Source organism: Mytilus californianus, unplaced genomic scaffold (assembly GCF_021869535.1).
Source record: "Mytilus californianus isolate M0D057914Y unplaced genomic scaffold, xbMytCali1.0.p SCAF_20, whole genome shotgun sequence".
In the NCBI taxonomy this organism is placed as follows: domain Eukaryota; kingdom Metazoa; phylum Mollusca; class Bivalvia; order Mytilida; family Mytilidae; genus Mytilus; species Mytilus californianus.
The window spans coordinates 8,111,293-8,129,457 of record NW_026262669.1 but is presented as its reverse complement, the minus strand read 5'-3'; the positions used below and the strand labels follow the sequence as shown (position 1 = coordinate 8,129,457).

General features: G+C 32.9%; 1 long non-coding RNA gene across 1 annotated transcript; it reads right to left on the bottom strand.

The window, feature by feature from the left end:
* Window positions 1–839: 839 nt before the first annotated feature.
* Window positions 840–3,616, bottom strand: LOC127731743 (uncharacterized). The gene is made up of 3 exons (XR_007995731.1): window positions 3,516–3,616; window positions 1,380–1,457; window positions 840–875 (listed from the first exon to the last, which is right to left on the bottom strand). It is a non-coding gene; the product is annotated as an uncharacterized LOC127731743 (long non-coding RNA).
* Between the last annotated feature and the right edge of the window lie 14,549 nt (window positions 3,617–18,165).

Below are 18,165 nucleotides of genomic sequence, written 5' to 3'. Positions count from 1 at the left end.
AATGCAAGACGTACGAAACTATTCAGATTGATAAAATAATATTGGTTTAATTTTTACACACATATTTTTATTTCCAAATATGGAATATAAAACAGAATTTCATGCAAAAAGGTAAACTTTGATAATGGAAATACTTCATTGAATTCTGAGCGTGTCTAACACGTATTATTACAATGTAAATACAACATTTTATCGACTAATATTACTGACTTGGCATGCTTTAACATAAACCACGAAAAGGTTCACTGCTTAATGAATCTGTTACATTGTTATTGTTTGTATATGACAAATTGTGTTCAGTTATTGTAACAAAACAATTTGTATAATCACTAAGTTTTCTTTTCTGTTTATTAACATTTTTAAAAATTAAATTCTTAATATTTTTGTACGCGCATATAAAAACGTTTTTTAATAATTAAAGATGATGTAAAAACATATTATGAATAATCAATATGAAAAATCTTTAAACTTAATATTAAATTCCGTCAAAATAAAGATCCAGTTACAAAATTTCTTTACGAAATGGTCAGATTGACGTGTCACATGAATAACTTTGTGTCCAGTCAACGAAAATGATACATAACCTTCTTGGGCACTAAAAGAGGGTGTGGATGGGAATTTACAGAATAGAGAATAATGGGTACCAAACAAATATAAAGAATAGAGAACAATTTACCAAAAAATAAAGAATAGAGAATAAATAATGAGGTTCTAAAATATAAAGAATAGAGAATAATGGGCAAAAGTATAAAAAATAGAGAAAAATAGTCGAAATAATTAAATAATAGAGAAATGAAGGACCCCATCCAGACCCTCCTAAATCATAAAACAGTACTTACTTCCAGGTGCTGAGCACGATGGACCAGTGCACTTATCTGTAAAGAACCAAGATAACAAGTATAATTATAATCTTTAACATCAGAATTGCGGTAAAATGTGAAAAATTGGTGTCTTCTTTTTGTCATGCATGTTTGTAGGAAATAATTATAAAAGATAATTGTGGTAGTCCAAATAGAAACATTCTTAAAACAAACCCTTAGTGAAGGTCCTATTAAATAACTAAGCAAACATGAAAACATTGTTTGAGTAAAATAACCGTATTAATTGTCAATTCATCAATACATGTAACATTGGGTCATGGAACAATTGCATATACGCGCAAAAGCTTCATCTATTATGCCGAGGTTGACATTTAGTAAACAGTCAACACGAATCATTTTTTTTTAAATGACATCATTTACTCTTATTTTACATTTTCATCTTCTCTCTATCGCCGCGATACAGACCTTTTGTGCTCATGCGGCGTAAAGCAATTACCAATCACTAAATCAATCTATCATTTTTTAGTGTGTAAAGGCTGTTATTTAATGTGTATTTACCTCCAGACCCATCGCCACCGTCAGTGCCACCGTCTTGTCCAGGATTTGTGAAAGATCCAGTCATTGATTTTCCACCAGCTATAACAGAACATAAACAATATTTTTAGATTCATTGTTTGGTGGTTACTTAACGTCCAGTGATAAATATGTCATAAAATTGAGAATGGAAATGGGGAATATGTCAAAAAGACAACAACCCGGACAAAGAACAGATAACAGCCGAAGTCCACCAATGGGTCTTCAATGCAGCGAGAAACTCCCGCACCCGGAGGTGGTCCTCAGCTGGCCCCTAAATAAAAATGTGTACTAGTTCAGTGAAAATGGACGTCATACATATTCAGGGATAGAACACGATTCATTGTTTGGTGGTTACGTAACGTCCAGTGATAAAGATGTCATGCATATTCAGGCATAGAACATGATTCATTATTTGGTGGTTACTTGACGTCCAGTGATAAAGATGTCATGCATATTCAGGGATAGAACATGACAAATGAGTACGTAAGGGAAACAACTGGAACCCAAAATGAAGAATATTGTTTTGACTGCAACTGGAAATAACAAAGTCGTATTTTGTAGGATCGGATATTGTGTTTTTCATTATATCACACGAGAAGTAACCTGAATAAATTGTGCCATACGATTTCCGCGTGCAAAGAACGTGCAGTGTTTGGAATTCTGAGTCTTCTATCACCTCAAATTTGACTGTGTGCATCACTGCACAAATTGAACATCTGTTTAATACGGAAAGAATACGTGGTTGGAATTATGGTAGTTATACTAAAGTTTATCAACCTTTGCTAGCATCAATATGTTATATCGATAAATATTTGAAATGTCATTTGGTTGAATTAGATGTGAGTTAAATAGAGTATGCAGTCATATCCCGCTAACTCATCTGTCTTTATATCATATTTCCGGCTGAGGTTTACCACAGGAATCACATCAAAGGAAAGGCAAAATTATTATAAAAACATTTAAGTTCCTTCCATGTCAAACGAAAAAAAAAACGATTAGATTATCTATCTGTCATACAGAAACCATCAATTGTCATCATTTAAAAAGTATACCCACTACCATGACTGCTATTGTTCGATTTTGTTAAGTTAAAATATAAACTGAAAAGCTTTTCAATGAAAATGGGTCGATTAGGCTAAGATATCAATTTTGATTCAAACTGATTGAAATTAACAGAAACTCAATCAAATATATTATTAACAATCATTTATTTTAATTCTACAATAATTGCATAGAATAGGTATATAAGAAAATGAAAATTGAACTTTATAAAGTTGGTGCTACCAAGGCACTTTCTGGATTTACTTTCATCAATAAAGTTAAAACCCACAGATATACAACATAGTCCCAAGTTCGAATGTGTAGCAAGTGTAAAATATCAAATACATTGAAACATATAAAAGATATCCATTTAAAACCCTAAAGCTTGTACAAAACATTAGTTGTAAAAGTGATAAATTTCGCTAGAATTGATACATGTTTGTGTCTAATCCTGGATTTTTTTTAAATGTTTATTTCTTTAATGTACTATATACATGATTTTGTCTATTGGTTGTTATTGGCTTTGAACTAGCTGTCAGTAACTGTGAGTACTATAAGATCTGAATTTTGTGTCTTTTTTGTTTTGTTTTGTTATAAGTAAGGCCGTTAGTTTTCTCAATTGAGGGGACACAGTGTCATCATACTACAAATTATGTACAGAAGTAGCTTTCCATAATACGTTATATAATTCAAAAGCGAAACATTTGTAGTGATGCATGGTTGTGACAATAATGAATCATACCCAATGATTTGAATAGGGCTAGGTAGGGCTGTAAAATATTTGAATTAAATGTTGATAAGAATAATGGCTGCAAAATAATTGAATTAAATGTTGATAATAACAATGATAATTCAAATCGTCACAATCTTAGTCTGCTTTTTAACACTGCAGCTATATTTTATCATTGAGAACTTATTAAGTAGAAAGATACAATTTCCATAAATATTTTGTTTAGCAACGCAAGGCCCCGACTGTGGTGATAAAGAGACTCTATCTAACTTTGGGACTGTACAAACTCCCAGTCTATAACAGAGCTTTCACACCTTCCATCGTAAAAGAATTATGTTAATACATACTTGTGGACATCATAGCACAAAATGGACCGGAACAACCACTGTTAGATTTCCCGCCTCCTCCCATGCCCGATCCACCACTACCAGCAAACATTGGGTTGAAGCCTAAAACAAGGAACATTATGATATTGCGTAAACGGTCTACTTATGTCTGTCGGCTTGTGAGAACAAATAATATTCTATGAAGGATCGATTGTACTCACTAAATTTTCTTTGGGAACCTTCTTAAAGAATATGTGTGTTATCAAGTAAAAAAATGGAAATCTTTGCTATTTTAATGGGTATAGCTAGTCAGCTACTTTGTTATGACAGGCGTTAATCGCTCCTCACTTTTACATTTCAATTGTTGTAACACCGCACACTGACTAATATGGGGCCGGTTCTCCTTTGGCATCAATAAAGAACTAGAAGCGGTACCTATCCAGTCTTTTGACCTTAAAAAAACAACAATTTACTGAAAGACTAAGGCGTCTGAGATCAAGTAAGCAAGGTAGGAGTGCACCATCACTATGTGTTAAGTAATGAAATGAAAGTTTACCGACGAAGTGTATTATTTAAATCCTGCATATACCAATAAGACTTGATGTTTGTTTATTTGCATGCTGTTTGTGGTTGGTGTAGTATCTTGTACTGTTCAATATTTGTTTGGTAATTCTTGTTATTCTTTTTCACATATATTCATAGATTTTGTTAAAATTGGCCGCTTCAGAATCTAAAGAACTATGGGTAATTTCATTGTTCATACGTCAAAATAAAAATAACGTTGTGCTATTTTTAATTAATTAAAAATATATAATTGGCGACTGGAGATTAAAGAAATAGACTTTATACTGTTCGAATTATTTCGGTTCTTTACATTTAGCTAATGATACAACTTGTTATGAATTTTATAACATAACAATGAATTTTGATAGGTTCCTTTATAGACTTGTGATTTAAAGGAATTAAAGTTTTTCATTCTACCGTTGATAGCCGAAAACTAATGTGGTGTTTTCTGTTAGAAGCTCATCCTGTGAGGCATGGCAACTACATTTGATTTATTTGAACTTTGAAACTTTTTTAACTTTATTTTTCGTAAGTACTTATTTTGTTGATTAATTTTCCTTTTTAATTTTTCATCAAGTCATTTGTTGCATGAATTTATTATTTTTTCAAGTTGCCGTGTCTTACACAGGAGGCTTATCATGCCTGTAACCCGAAATAAAACAAGAAAAAATTATAAATTTATAAGTGAATTTGGTTTTGGTTATGAGGACGTACTCGATGTGTCGGACCCGACATCTGATATTTTTGATCATGAGACTACACCTGACGATGAAGAAGATAGGTTGGAACATCGGATCCATAATTTAGAAGTAAGCATTTCCGAAAAAGAAAGAAAACTTGAAAAAGCCGATTTTGAAAAACAGGGGGCAATTCCAAAAACGCGCTTGAAAAGTAAATGTGTGGAGTCGAGTAAACTTAATGATTTAGTCAAGGAGAAAGGTGTAGGCGAGAAGTCTAGCAGACCGCGCCAGCTCCAGTCGAGTGCACCTAAAGTAAAGTCCACTGAAACAGCCGGTAAGAAGACAAAATCAGCTAAAAGGAAAGATACCAGGGACTCAAAAAGTTTTAAAAGGAAGGGTGAGATTAATTTAGAAAAATTAAGAAATAAGAAAGTGTTGACTAAATTAGTATAAAAACAATTATCAGATATTTTAAAAAAGAATAATTTAATAGATTTAATCGATTCTAGTGAAATTGCTCAAGATAGTTCTGATAGTGAGCTTGATTTTTCTTCGCATTTACGCAAACGTTAAAAAAAATCTTTAAAAAAGCAGTGTTCAAAAGTTCAATTACAATATTCAGATTCCGATTCGGACGACAGTGTTCATGTCCCGAAGGTTAAATCGGTTAATACCAAAAAGTTGAAAAAGTCGGGTAGCTCTAGGATGACAAAACACAAGTCACGAGTAATTTCAGAATCATCTGATAATTCTGATTATGATTCATCCGAGTCTAGTACTGATGATGCTACTTCTAGTACGTCAGGCACAGATTCGTCATGTAAAAAGAAATCACTTAAAAAGCGAAAGGTTAAATCAGGTATGGAAACTAAAGCTAGCGATGACGTGCAGAATCCACAAACTTGGCCCCATACTACACTTCAGTACGAATATATAAATAAATCTGTTTCATTTCAAGATTTAGATTTAAAGCTGTTTGTTGCGGGAGAATTAGAAATAATTGGGTCAAGCAAAATTAAAACTGACGAGAGAAATACTAGATTGTCTCTTTTGAAGAAAATTGTATATTACAGTTCTATCTATTAGTGGAGATCTTTACTTTACTTCTACGCTGCATTTTTGAGACAAATTGAAACGGGGGTTAAAACCTGGAAAGATACTCCTGATAATTTGGAAGTTCCTCTTCTGTCTAAATATGTTAAACAGGAGTTCGATAAGAAGCCTTCTTTTGGTGGTAAAAAAGAGTCCAAGACACCTACGTTATGGTATTGTTCTTTATTTCAGAAGAATAAATGTTCAAAAACATCACCGCATAAAATTATGATTAGAGGTGTTGAACGTGAGGTTAATCATTTTTGTGCCATTTGTTATAGATTAGACAAACTTAAAAGTCATCATCCTGAATATTCTTCTGCATGTCCTCATCATAATGAATGACTAAATCAACATGTTCAATTACCTGATTTTCATAAAGCATTATGGGGTTTTAGACATTCACTTAAATGTACTCTTTGTTGTAATAGTTATTTGGGTACAAATGATATGCAAAATTTTGTAACTATTCATAATGTTGTTAAAAATTCTGGATTGTTCAATTTTCAGGGTTGTAGAATTCCAATTTACTCTAAAATTAATAATCTTTTTTTAAGAAGCTTGTTACAGAATTATAGTGACGCTCAGGTTTGTGACTTCTTGGAGTATGGATGGCCGGTGGGTCACGATGGGAGCCCGTTCAGGTCTACTTTTTTCCGTAATCATTCGGGGGCTACTGATTTTCCAGATGATATTGCCAAATATTTGAAAAAAGAAAGTTCTTATAAAGCAATTGTTGGACCATTTAAGGCAAAATTCTGTTCCAAAAAGGATTCGATAGAACGCAGTGTAATTGTTGATTTGAGCTTTCCAGAGGGCGAGGCGGTTAATTCTGGTATTTTCAAAGATCGATATTTAGGCGATGAAATTTCAGTTTCGTATCCCACGGTTGATGATTTTATTATGTTAATTAAGAGTAAAGGTCACGGTTGTAAAATGTTTAAAAGGGACCTGAAACGGGCTTATAGACAATTAGTCGTTGACCCCGGTGACATCCATCTCTTAGGTTACAAATTGAGAGGACACTTGTATTACGATCGTGTATTAACAATGTGTTTGAGATCTGCTGCATATATATGTATGCGAACAACAAATGCTATTGCATTTATATGTCAAAACATGGGTGTAGATATTTTGAACTATTTAGATGATTTGGCTGGATGTGATATTCCTTCCAGCAATGATGATGCTTATGCTAAATTGGGTCTTATTTTACAGAAGTGTGGCATTGAAGAATCAATTGAGAAAGCTTGTCCGCCTAGTACAAAAATGATTTTTATTGGCATTTTATTTGATTCTGAGAATATGACAATTTCTATTGATACACAAAGATTGGCAGAGATTCTGCAGTTAGTTTCTAATTGGCTCTGTAGCACAGATTGTACAAAGAGAGAATTACAATCATTGCTGGGAAAATTAAATTTTGTATCTCAATGTGTGCGTTCTGGCCGAATTTTTGTCTCAAGACTTTTGAATTGGTTAAGAGATTTTCCTGATAAAGGGAAATTAGTCATTCAAGCTGATTTTAAACTTGACTTATTGTGGTGGCAGGAATTTTTGCCTGGTTATAATGGGGTTTCTATGATTTTGTCTGATGAATTCTCAAATCCTGATCAGTTATTTTCTGTTGATGCATGTTTGACAGGATGTGGCGAATGGATGGACGGAAGATACTTTCACTGTTCATTTCCGGAGTTCATTTTAGATCAAAATTTGCATATAAATTTATTCGAGATGTTGACGATTGTAGTAGCCTTAAAATTATGGGGTAAACATTTTACAAATTTAAAGGTGGTTATTTATTGCGATAATTTGATATCAGTTCGTGTTTTGAATACAGGCGCTACCAGAAATGTGTTCCTGCAGTCGTGTTTGCGGGAAGTTTGTTGGATTGCAGCTTTAAATAATTTTGAGTTAAAAGCTATACATATTTCAGGTTGCGATAACCGTTTACCGGATCTTTTGTCTAGATGGGATTTAGGTTATAAATTTCAGTTAGAATTTTACGAGAGGACAAAAGGCATGTCTCTATCTAGAGATTTTATTCCTAAAGAATTGTTTCAGTTTGAACATATTTGGTAATTGCTTATTTATGTATTTGTAGATTTGCAAGTGCTAAGACGAGATATGTTTTTGACTAGGATTTCGGCTTTCACGACAGGTACTTTGGTTAATTTTAAAACGCAGTGGAGAGCCTATTTATTGTTTTGTAATTACTTTCATTTAGAACCGTTTGATATTAATGCTGAGTTATTATGCACTTATTCAGAGTTTCTCAGTAGAAGTTTCAGATCAGCTCAATCTATTCGCAATTATCTAAATGGAATTAAAGTTCTTTTCCTCTTGTTAGGATTACATGTGGATATGTTTTCGTCTTACGAATTGAAATTGACGATGAAAGGGTTAGATAGGAAATTAAAACATTTACCTAAACAGGCATTTCCTATTACTTTAGAAATTCTAGGAAAATTTCGTGAACATTTGAATTTGAATACTCCTCTTGATGCGACATATTGGTGTTTATTTCTTTTTGCTTTATTACTTTTAAGCAGGAAGTCTAATTTAGTTCCAGTATCAACCAAGAAATTTGACAAAAACAAACAGCTATGCAGAGGTGATGTTACAGTCTTTCCGTCTCTTATAATAGTTGCATTCAAATGGACAAAAACAATTCAGTTGGGTAATCGTATTTTAAGGATACCTTTGCTTGCATATCCTTTATCTAAATTTTGCCCTGTAAATGCGTATAAAAGGATGTGTTCTTTAAATCCTTGCACTTCGGATGGTGCCGCTTTTTCTTGTACAAAAAAGGGGAAATGCATGCCAATTACTTATAACCAGTTTCAGAATAAACTGAGAGAATTACTTTGTAAAATTTGGTTAAATCCAAAATTATTTTCTTCCCATAGTTTCCGAAGAGGTGGAGCAACGTTGGCTTCGAAAGCTGTGGTTTCTCCTAGTTCTATCCAATTGATGGGTGATTGGAAGAGCAATTGCTATACTAAATATATTGTCAGTTTTTTGTCTGATAAAATCAATGTAGCGGAACAAATTAAAAACTTTGTTTTAAAATAAATTTGCTCTTTATAGATTCTAGGTCTACTCTGGTGTGCGATTCCATAGCCAAGCATGTTAAAACTATTAGAAGGTGTCACTTGCAAGCCTTTCCTGGAGCAAATATTTGGGACATAATAAATTTGCTTAATTGTGGAACAATTCAGGTAAATTATGATATAATTCTGATACATGTAGGAACCAATAATGTTGGTACCTATGAGGTTGCTGATTTTGATATAGCCTATAACGTGCTTATCTCTACAATTGAGAAATTAGTTAATCCACATACTGTAATAGTTATGTCAGCAATTATTCCACGTTTACTTGATTTTCAGAATACATGTTATTTTGTCACCACTATCAATTCTAGATTAAGAAGTTTATGCTTTAAACGTGGTGTTCAGTTTGTAGCTACTTATAAACCTTTTTTGAAGTTTGGGATGCCAGTTTGTGAACTTTATTCACCCATCTGTAAGTTACATTTGAATTATTTTGGTAATTTAAAGTTGACTAATTTTTTTTGTTCAAGTATTAGCTCATTGTTAAACAAGAGGATGTTTAGTCTCATCTTGTTACTGTTAAACAGAAGGAGCAATCTTATTCTGTACCAATTTTGTTTAATTGTGCTTACAGTAGTGGGTGATTTGTATATATCCTTAATGGGTTATTTTGTTTTCTGACCATTCTTTGTTAAAATTCGCCGCTTCAGAATCTAAAGAACTATGGGTAATTTCATTGTTCATACCTCAAAATAAAAATAACGTTTGGTGAAATTCCATTGTTTCGGACGTTGTCAGCTAGTCGCAACATTTTTGTGTACGGTTCTGAAAATATTACCCAGAATGCATCATATTCTGAAACGGCGAATTGCATAGATAAAGTTAAAATGATACCTGATCCATTACCATTAGACTTCGAACCAGAAGCATTTTGATTTTTGTCATTGCCGCTTTCCTTTTCCTTTTTATCACCATCACTTTTATTATTCTCTACAATGAGTACTATAAGTTCAAATATTGGTAAACCAAGTATAAACCTAATATGCGGTATAAGATTTTACCATAATTGAAGGCCGTACGTTGACATGTATTAATTTTGTTGATAGTTATCTCATTGACAAATGTTTCATTAATCCTTTTTTTATATTAAAGAAATATAATATAAAAATCATACTATAATAGAATTGGCTACATATTATTTGAAAAGAATAATATGTCATGTTAAATTCTACATAGACTATATGGAATGATTCTGGACGTTAGCGGTGCTAAATAAAAATGTCTGATTTTAACAGTGCTTAACCAAAAATGTGACAGGGTACACATTAACACTTAGGGTAGTTATCGTAGGTAGGTAGTCAGGAAACAAATTTATTTATTTCATACTGGCCTAATACAGTTTATAAAAAGTCCTCAGTTACTGGAAGCAAGGTTAAATTGCATACATTTTACTGAATATGATAATCATTTCTTCAGTTGGTTTACTTCCAAGTAGATTTTATACCACAACTTTATAAAGTTAACTGTTGACTATTTTTATTGTTAGATTGCTGTCACAATGGTATATACAGTCGAACCTCGTTATGACGAAGTCGAAGGGACCGGACAAAAGTATTCGACTTATCCGAGGTCGAGTTTGTCGTCATAGATTTTGAATGCACGAAATACGATATGAGATTTGTGTAAACTAGATATGTTGAACAGTGTGCTTTTTTTCGATATGACACTTTATGATTGTGTATATAAACTCCATATTTTTTGGTCCCTCATAATAATCAAACAACAAGTACAGATACAAAATATTCGCAATTTTAAAATTACCGGTCACCATAAACATGTTATTTTAACTGTATACAACCCTTTATAGCTTACTGTTCCATGTGAGACAAGGCTCCGTGTTGAAGTCCGTACTTTGACCTATAATTGTTTCCTTTTTACACATTGTGACATGGATAGCGAGTTGTTTCATTGGCACTCATACCACATCTTCTTATTTCTAAGTTTGTTTAGACAGCTTTAATCTCTTTTTGAAATGATTAGGTAACATGAGAAATATATCCGATTTGAATTTTTTATCATTTAGTCGCATCTTTCGAACTTCGAGACATCAGGGTCAATTTACCTTAAATTTACTTCGACGGGACCATAAAATTTACTCGGCTTAACCGAGCATTCGAATTAACCGAGTTCGACTCATCAGAGGTAGATATACATTGTGTAAACGGGAATTTTACCCGGATCGAGAAATTACTTCGATTCATCCGAGTTTTCGATAGAACCGAGTTCGACACAACGAGGTTCGACTGTATCCAACACTATACAATTATTGACTTTTGATGAGGTTGATACAATGATTTATCAACCCCAGAGATATGATATCCACCGAGGCCAACGGCCGAAACATTTGCAGAATGCTCCCAGATATGGTTTTAAAATGTATGGAATCCGTTTGTTTTAAATAAAGAATGTATGAACAATGAAAGTCGAACATTGATTTTGGATTTGAAAATTGATAGGGAACGTCGTAGAAAGAAAGATTGTGTTAGGAGTTTTTTGTGATTTTTTATACGTTAAGATTTCAATTTGTACTTGACATCTTAAATCTCTTGACAACATGTTATAACGCCTAGTTGCATATTTCTGGTATTACAAGTCACGGATTAAAGTAATTGTCTCTATTTGTATTAAGCCTAACAAAAGCTGCTATGTTCTTAAAGCTTTAAATATGATCATTAACTACATAAAAAGCAATTGTCATAGATAATATATACATGGATCTTTGATACCTTTTCATGGGTTCTTTAGTTAAGCTACAACATGCCACGTATATGTTAATATACTATAATTCCATCATAAAAGAATTGAGCTACTTATTATATGTATGATAAACCTTTCCTAAGCTTCAAGGGTCTTATAGCAATGTTTAGCTTTTAAAGGTATTCTGTACTATTAGATACGCAATTTGAATTGCCAAATTCACTCAGTGATTGTGTGCGCTTTTCCGTGCTTTCTTAAGTTCCAATAAAAAATCGTCCTGAACATGTATGAAATATTTGCCACTGGACGTTAAGCAACCAACAATCAATCAATCCAATAAAAAATTACTGGTACCTCAGGTTGTGTCAATCTATTTGTGTTATTATCTTTTCTTTTAAAACTATTATCAGGCCATAAAAAAACATTAATAAGATAGTATAATAATATCATGTCGCATGCGCTCAGCAGATACATGGCAAGAACAATCGTACAATTCGCTCAAGAGGCAAAGTGAGTAGTTAAATACTCGCTACCGTTTTGACCAGATTGTTTTGTAGAATGTTCAGTCCTATTCTTATCTGATTGTTTTTCTTGATTTCCCATCTCCCCTTTGACCTGTTTGCTGAGTTTTATTTTCGTCATTCTTTCTTATTACGAATAAGTAGGTATATATAACATTACCTATACTCCTTTTATTTGTATTCTGGATTTTTTTTAACACATTCGGATTTAATGTATTTGTAAATAAAGAATATAGCAACTATTTGATTTCATATATTTGTAAAAAAAAGTATATCGCAAGCTTTTGTACATCGTGGAGGACAACTTACTTAGATGATTTACGTTTATAAAGAAAATTTGTCTAATTTGTTATTTAGTACGGTGACCCCTTTTTTAAATTTTCTAAAAGCACTTGATAATAGCTATATTTTGATGTTCCATTTAAAATTTTTATGGTTTAGTATTATTCCTGTTAATAAAGAGGGGCCTCGGTGGCCCTATGGTCTAAGTAGTCGAACTAATTTATGACTAGTCTGTCAACAACTAGGTTGTGAGTTCGAATCCCGCTCATGACAGGAACGCTCGACTACAATCTTAATTGACTAGGATTGTCACATTGGTAAATTATGTATTGCAGCGCCTAATGAATTCACCCTGCAAACGATTTTGTAAATAGTATGGGTTATTACTAATGGGCTACCTTAGACAGTATGCAAATCGAAGAACAACGAGTTACTGAAATTTGTTACGAAATGATTAAAAGACTATTTGAAGGCTACCTTCCTGTTTTGATTTATGTTTGGTACATTCGCATGTCTGACATCCATCGTTTCCTTTCGGTCCTAATTTATACCCGTCATCACATGACAGCATGCATACTAATGTAGCCAGACACTGGTTATTGGACTTCTCTGCAGGTTTCTTTTTCCCTGATTGGCTATGCGATATCATTGCCACGCCCATACCACTTGCTAACAAAGTACAAATATTCCATCGTATTATATAAAGTACTTTAACACGTCTATATGATATTGACACAATAGATCACAACAAAAATGATTGTACTATCCTTAGGTAGGCTATTGTCATGTTGATTGATATATTGTAAAATTTATTTATATTTTGTACTGATATTTCATTGACGGACATGACGGCTGAAGAGGCAAATACTATTCAGTGGCTATATGTGTTAGAGGATTGCTTTGTAACGGTTGAACATAAGCAGCACTGTCACCATATGCCACTCAAGAAGACGGCTCATCTAAAAGCTTTCAACAAAGCTTGCGCTAATTAAGCAATTATTTTTGTTTTCTTTAGAATGAAAAAAAAATACAACATTTCTTGATCAAGTACATGTAACACGTTGATTTATATAGCTGTCTTGCAAACAAATTTATTTTTGCACGAAAAATATTTTCTTGAGTCTGACAAGTTTTTGTTTTATATAATCATGTATAATATTAAAAGTACAGTCGACTAGATTTCTCTGCTATTTACCCGTATAGGAATAATAAAAATACTTAATTAAATGACGTTTGCAATAATCACCAGGACTCCATTGGCTAACACGACTAATCAAACATAAACTGTAATACATGTATGTGCAACCCTTAAAGGTTAAACAATAAACAGTTATCAGTCATATTTAGATTTGTTCATAAACGTCCGGTTTTATTTTCAAACTATATCGTTCTTTTTAAAACTATATTGAATAATGAAGGTAAGAGACTCAAGTGTTCTTTGTGGATACGTTGTTGTTTCTAGACTATTTTGAAAAAACCAATACATTAAATGTAGCTCAAAAAGTAAGAACCAGTATTGTCATTGTTCGTTGTAAATTCTTAGCTTGGATTTATTTTAGTCAACATCGACATATATCTAGTAATTTCCAGTGAATATATGAGAGATAGAACCGTTTTATAATGCTTTAAGGTGCGTCGCTGAAAATAATCTAACAGATGTCAAGATTGAGAACAGCAATAAAAGACTTGTTTATGTATAGGTAATTTATAGTATTTAAGAAGATGTTCATCTCATTTACATTCACCCAGTATTTCTTTCTTATTCCTTGAGATTTCATTTTTCATTTATCCTTGTTTTGATGTAATTGCTTATATATCCAATGTTGTCTTATTTGATGATTAATTCATGTGTGTCATCCTGGTCTATTCATATGAAATATTTAATGCACACAAGTAAAGTACTCGGCTGATAGAATATCTACTGGTATAGATAATAAATACATAATTGATTCCGCCCTTGTCGACTTAAGTTTTTCTTGATGTTTTGTAAATGTAAACGGTATTCCATTTGATCACAATTAAGAGAACGAATGCAACCAACCTGGTCCACATGGACATGATTTACATCCGGACTCATCAATAACTAGACAGTACGAGGGACATATAATGTCATCTCTTAAACATGCAACACGTCCACTAGAAGATGAGGGTCCATGTAAAAACATTCCAGGAACAGACATGAGTCCATTACGCATTCCGCCCATTCCGATTCCCGATACCTCTCCCATACCTCCTCCTCCAACTCTAGAGTCTAGTGCATTAATTGAGGATGTAAACGGTGTTCGTGATAAGTCATTTCCTTGATTAAATGGGCTCCCCTGTGCACCACCAGATCCGCCGCCACCGCCGCCACCACCGCCGCCACCACCGCCGCCGCCAAACGTCATTCCAAAACTAGCTGAAATCATACAATGTTTACTGCTTTATAATATAGGGCGATGACTTCGAAGTCGAACATATTTAGTCTAGTTTTCCTATTTATAAGTTACCAGCCTATTATGTATGCCGATAAATACAGATTCTTACATTGATACCAGTGGATTATCGGATTTATCCAATCGAGATAGTTAAATTATCAATTTTAAAGTCCGAGCCTCGGCGAGGACTTTAAAATTTATAATTTAAGTATCGAGATTGGATAAATCCGATAATCCACGAATACCTATATAAGAATCTGTTTCTCTAATGACTAAAAAATAAATTTTCATTTTTTGATAAACAAAAATCCCCTTCGAGTGCCTTCCAAATTTCACAAAGTTGTCAATTTCATTAACACCTGTTAGCATATTTTGATTCATTCAGTTAGCTGATTAAGGTTATGACCCTTAAACTCATCCAATCATCTTCTGAGATCACCGGCAACCACACGTTGATTAATTTTTTTTCTCTAATTCTTTGACAATTTATACCTTTCTGCACTCATTGTATAAAAAAATTTAACCAACGTGTGGTTGCCGGTGATCTCAGAAGATGATTGGATGAATTTAAGGGTCATAACCTTTATCAGCTCAAAATATGCTAACAGGTGTTAATGAAATTGACAACTTTGTGAAATGTGGAAGGCACTCGAAGGGGATTTTGGTTTAACAAAAAATGAAAATGTATTTTTTAATCATTAGAGAAACAGATTCTTACATAGTTACTCGTGAATTATCGGATTTATCCAATCTCGATAGTTGAATTATAAATTTTAAAGTCCTCGCCAAGGCTCAGACTTTAAAATTGATAATTTAACTATCTCGATTGGATAAATCCGATAATCCACTGGTATCAATGTAAGAATCTATATTTATACAATGAGTGCAGAAAGGTATAAATTGTCAAAGAATTAGAGAAATATGTATATATATAATATATAAATAAGAAGATAAATAAGAAGATATGGTATGAGTGCCAATGAGATAACTCTCCATCCACGTCACAATGAATAAAATTAGGTAATTAGGATGAACCCGAGGACAAAGACACAGTGACTATGTTATCCTCCAAGAAAGATGAAATTGACTACAAGGATTTGCACATTTTAGCATAATGTAGAGTTCCAAGATACTCCAATAATATCTGTCGATCGGCAATGGCCTTTCCAATCTGATCGGAATAGTGTACAGTCATATACAATGCTTAATTAACTCTAAGAAATAAAGATATAGACAAAAGGGTCAATATTACATCAAGAAAATCAATAAAAATCAATAAAAATATACATACAAGCAGCGTTACAATCACATTTTCTACAATGTGGTAGACTGACTATACATTCTGGCTTACAATCGTTTGGCATCGATGGACAGTTGTCATCAGAACCATACACTGAAATACATAGAAAAATAAAATAAAGAAACAATATAAATGTCATCAAAGATACCAGGCGTATCATTTAGTACACAATATGCTTATTTCGTCTACATAGGAATCATCAGTGGTGCTCGAAATTAAACACTTAGAAGGCCAAATCAATTATGATGTCGGTTATATGGTTATATACGTGTCTACGTATTTTTACATCCATTTGCTTTCAAATATGATAATACGGAGATGTGGTATGGTTGCCAATAAGACAACTATCCGTCAAAGTTCAAATGAAGTGGAGGTAATATTTGGTTTGATCGTTCCTGGTGAAGGTTGGTACAGAAGACCTCTCGAATTCTATATAGAGATTATTTTCATGTGAGCATCATTGAAAACAAATAATAGAATATATGTACCAAATTTCACATATGATTTTATTTGTTTTAAATGCTGCTTACATGAACAAAATCCTAGGTCGCATTTGTTAATAATTTGTATCGCACATAAATAATCTAGTGAAAATTCTTCCGGTTCTGTCTATGACGACCTACAAACGTACAACACATGACGAATCAGAACAACTACATATATGGTTACTATAGGGATCGCCCCATACTTTTTATTTATAGTATATGTATATGTTCAACAAAATCGTCAAACTATTCAGCCAATAAGGCTCACTTCGAGTTGAATTCCAGTACAGGATCTAAAGGGTTCCTGATAATTTTTTTCTATAGCGATATTGTTTTCGTGACTTCCGGATATTGATGCCTTAAAATCATTAAAACAAATATCATCATTTCTCCAATACTTATCAAACTGAAGTATATCAATACGGGTTAAAACATATATTTGTCGACAATTGTGTGTGTTGCTCTATCAAAGGACTATTAACAATTTGAGACGATCAATAAAGGTAATATAATGAACTTGCCTGCCGTTAGAAGTAAACACAAACAATAGATGTCTGACATAATACCATATCTCCACATACTTCAGTTGTTCTTGGCTCAAAAAGTTACAATCGTGATGCTGGAAACTTTCAATTACACACCGACCTTTCTATACCCTTTTTCAAATGTTATTTTACACAACTTGAATTCAGTGCCGTAATAAAGGTTTTTTTTGTACAACAACAAAATATTCGGCTTAACAATTTGTCAATGTGTCTCCCTATCAATGATGGTAACACCGTATCTTTAAATTATCGAATACCTATTTCATACAATAATAACGCTATCTAACGTAAAACCGAAGCACCTGTCAGTCAGGAAACTAACGTGTCTAATTCATTTTATCTGTTTACATGCAACACATATAAGTTGATGTAGGTTATTAAAATGTTCAAAAAGTATTGTTTTATCTTTATTACAATAAAGAATTGAATATCGCGTATTCGTGTGGTAATCACAGGTCTGTTAATTTGGTCAAATGCGTAGAATGTGCGATACTATTTTATTCAATAAGAACCATGATATAGAATACACGAGGTTATTATTTTCTTTATGAGAAACTGCATATTAATGATTTTTTGTCTATATTTTTCTATGATAATGGCATCAGGGAAGAACATTATATACCTAACTGTGTTACCCTATTCAAATAAAGTATTGTTGTTGTTGTTGTTAGTATATAAGATGCGGGATATACACCAAGGATGCAGCAACCAAAGGACACAGAAAACAATAAGACATCTAGAGGACAACACAGTCTTACACTATTGTTTCAAATAAGGGTGAAGGTTTGGTACCATTAAAACGTTTAAACCCGCTGCAATTGTTTGCACCTGTCCTAAGTCAGGAATCTGATGTTCAGTGGTTGTCGTTTGTTGATGTGGTTCATAAGTGTTTCTCGTTTCTCGTTTTTTATATAGATTAGACCGTTGTTTTTCCCGTTTGAATGGTTTTACACTAGTAATTTTTCGGTCCCT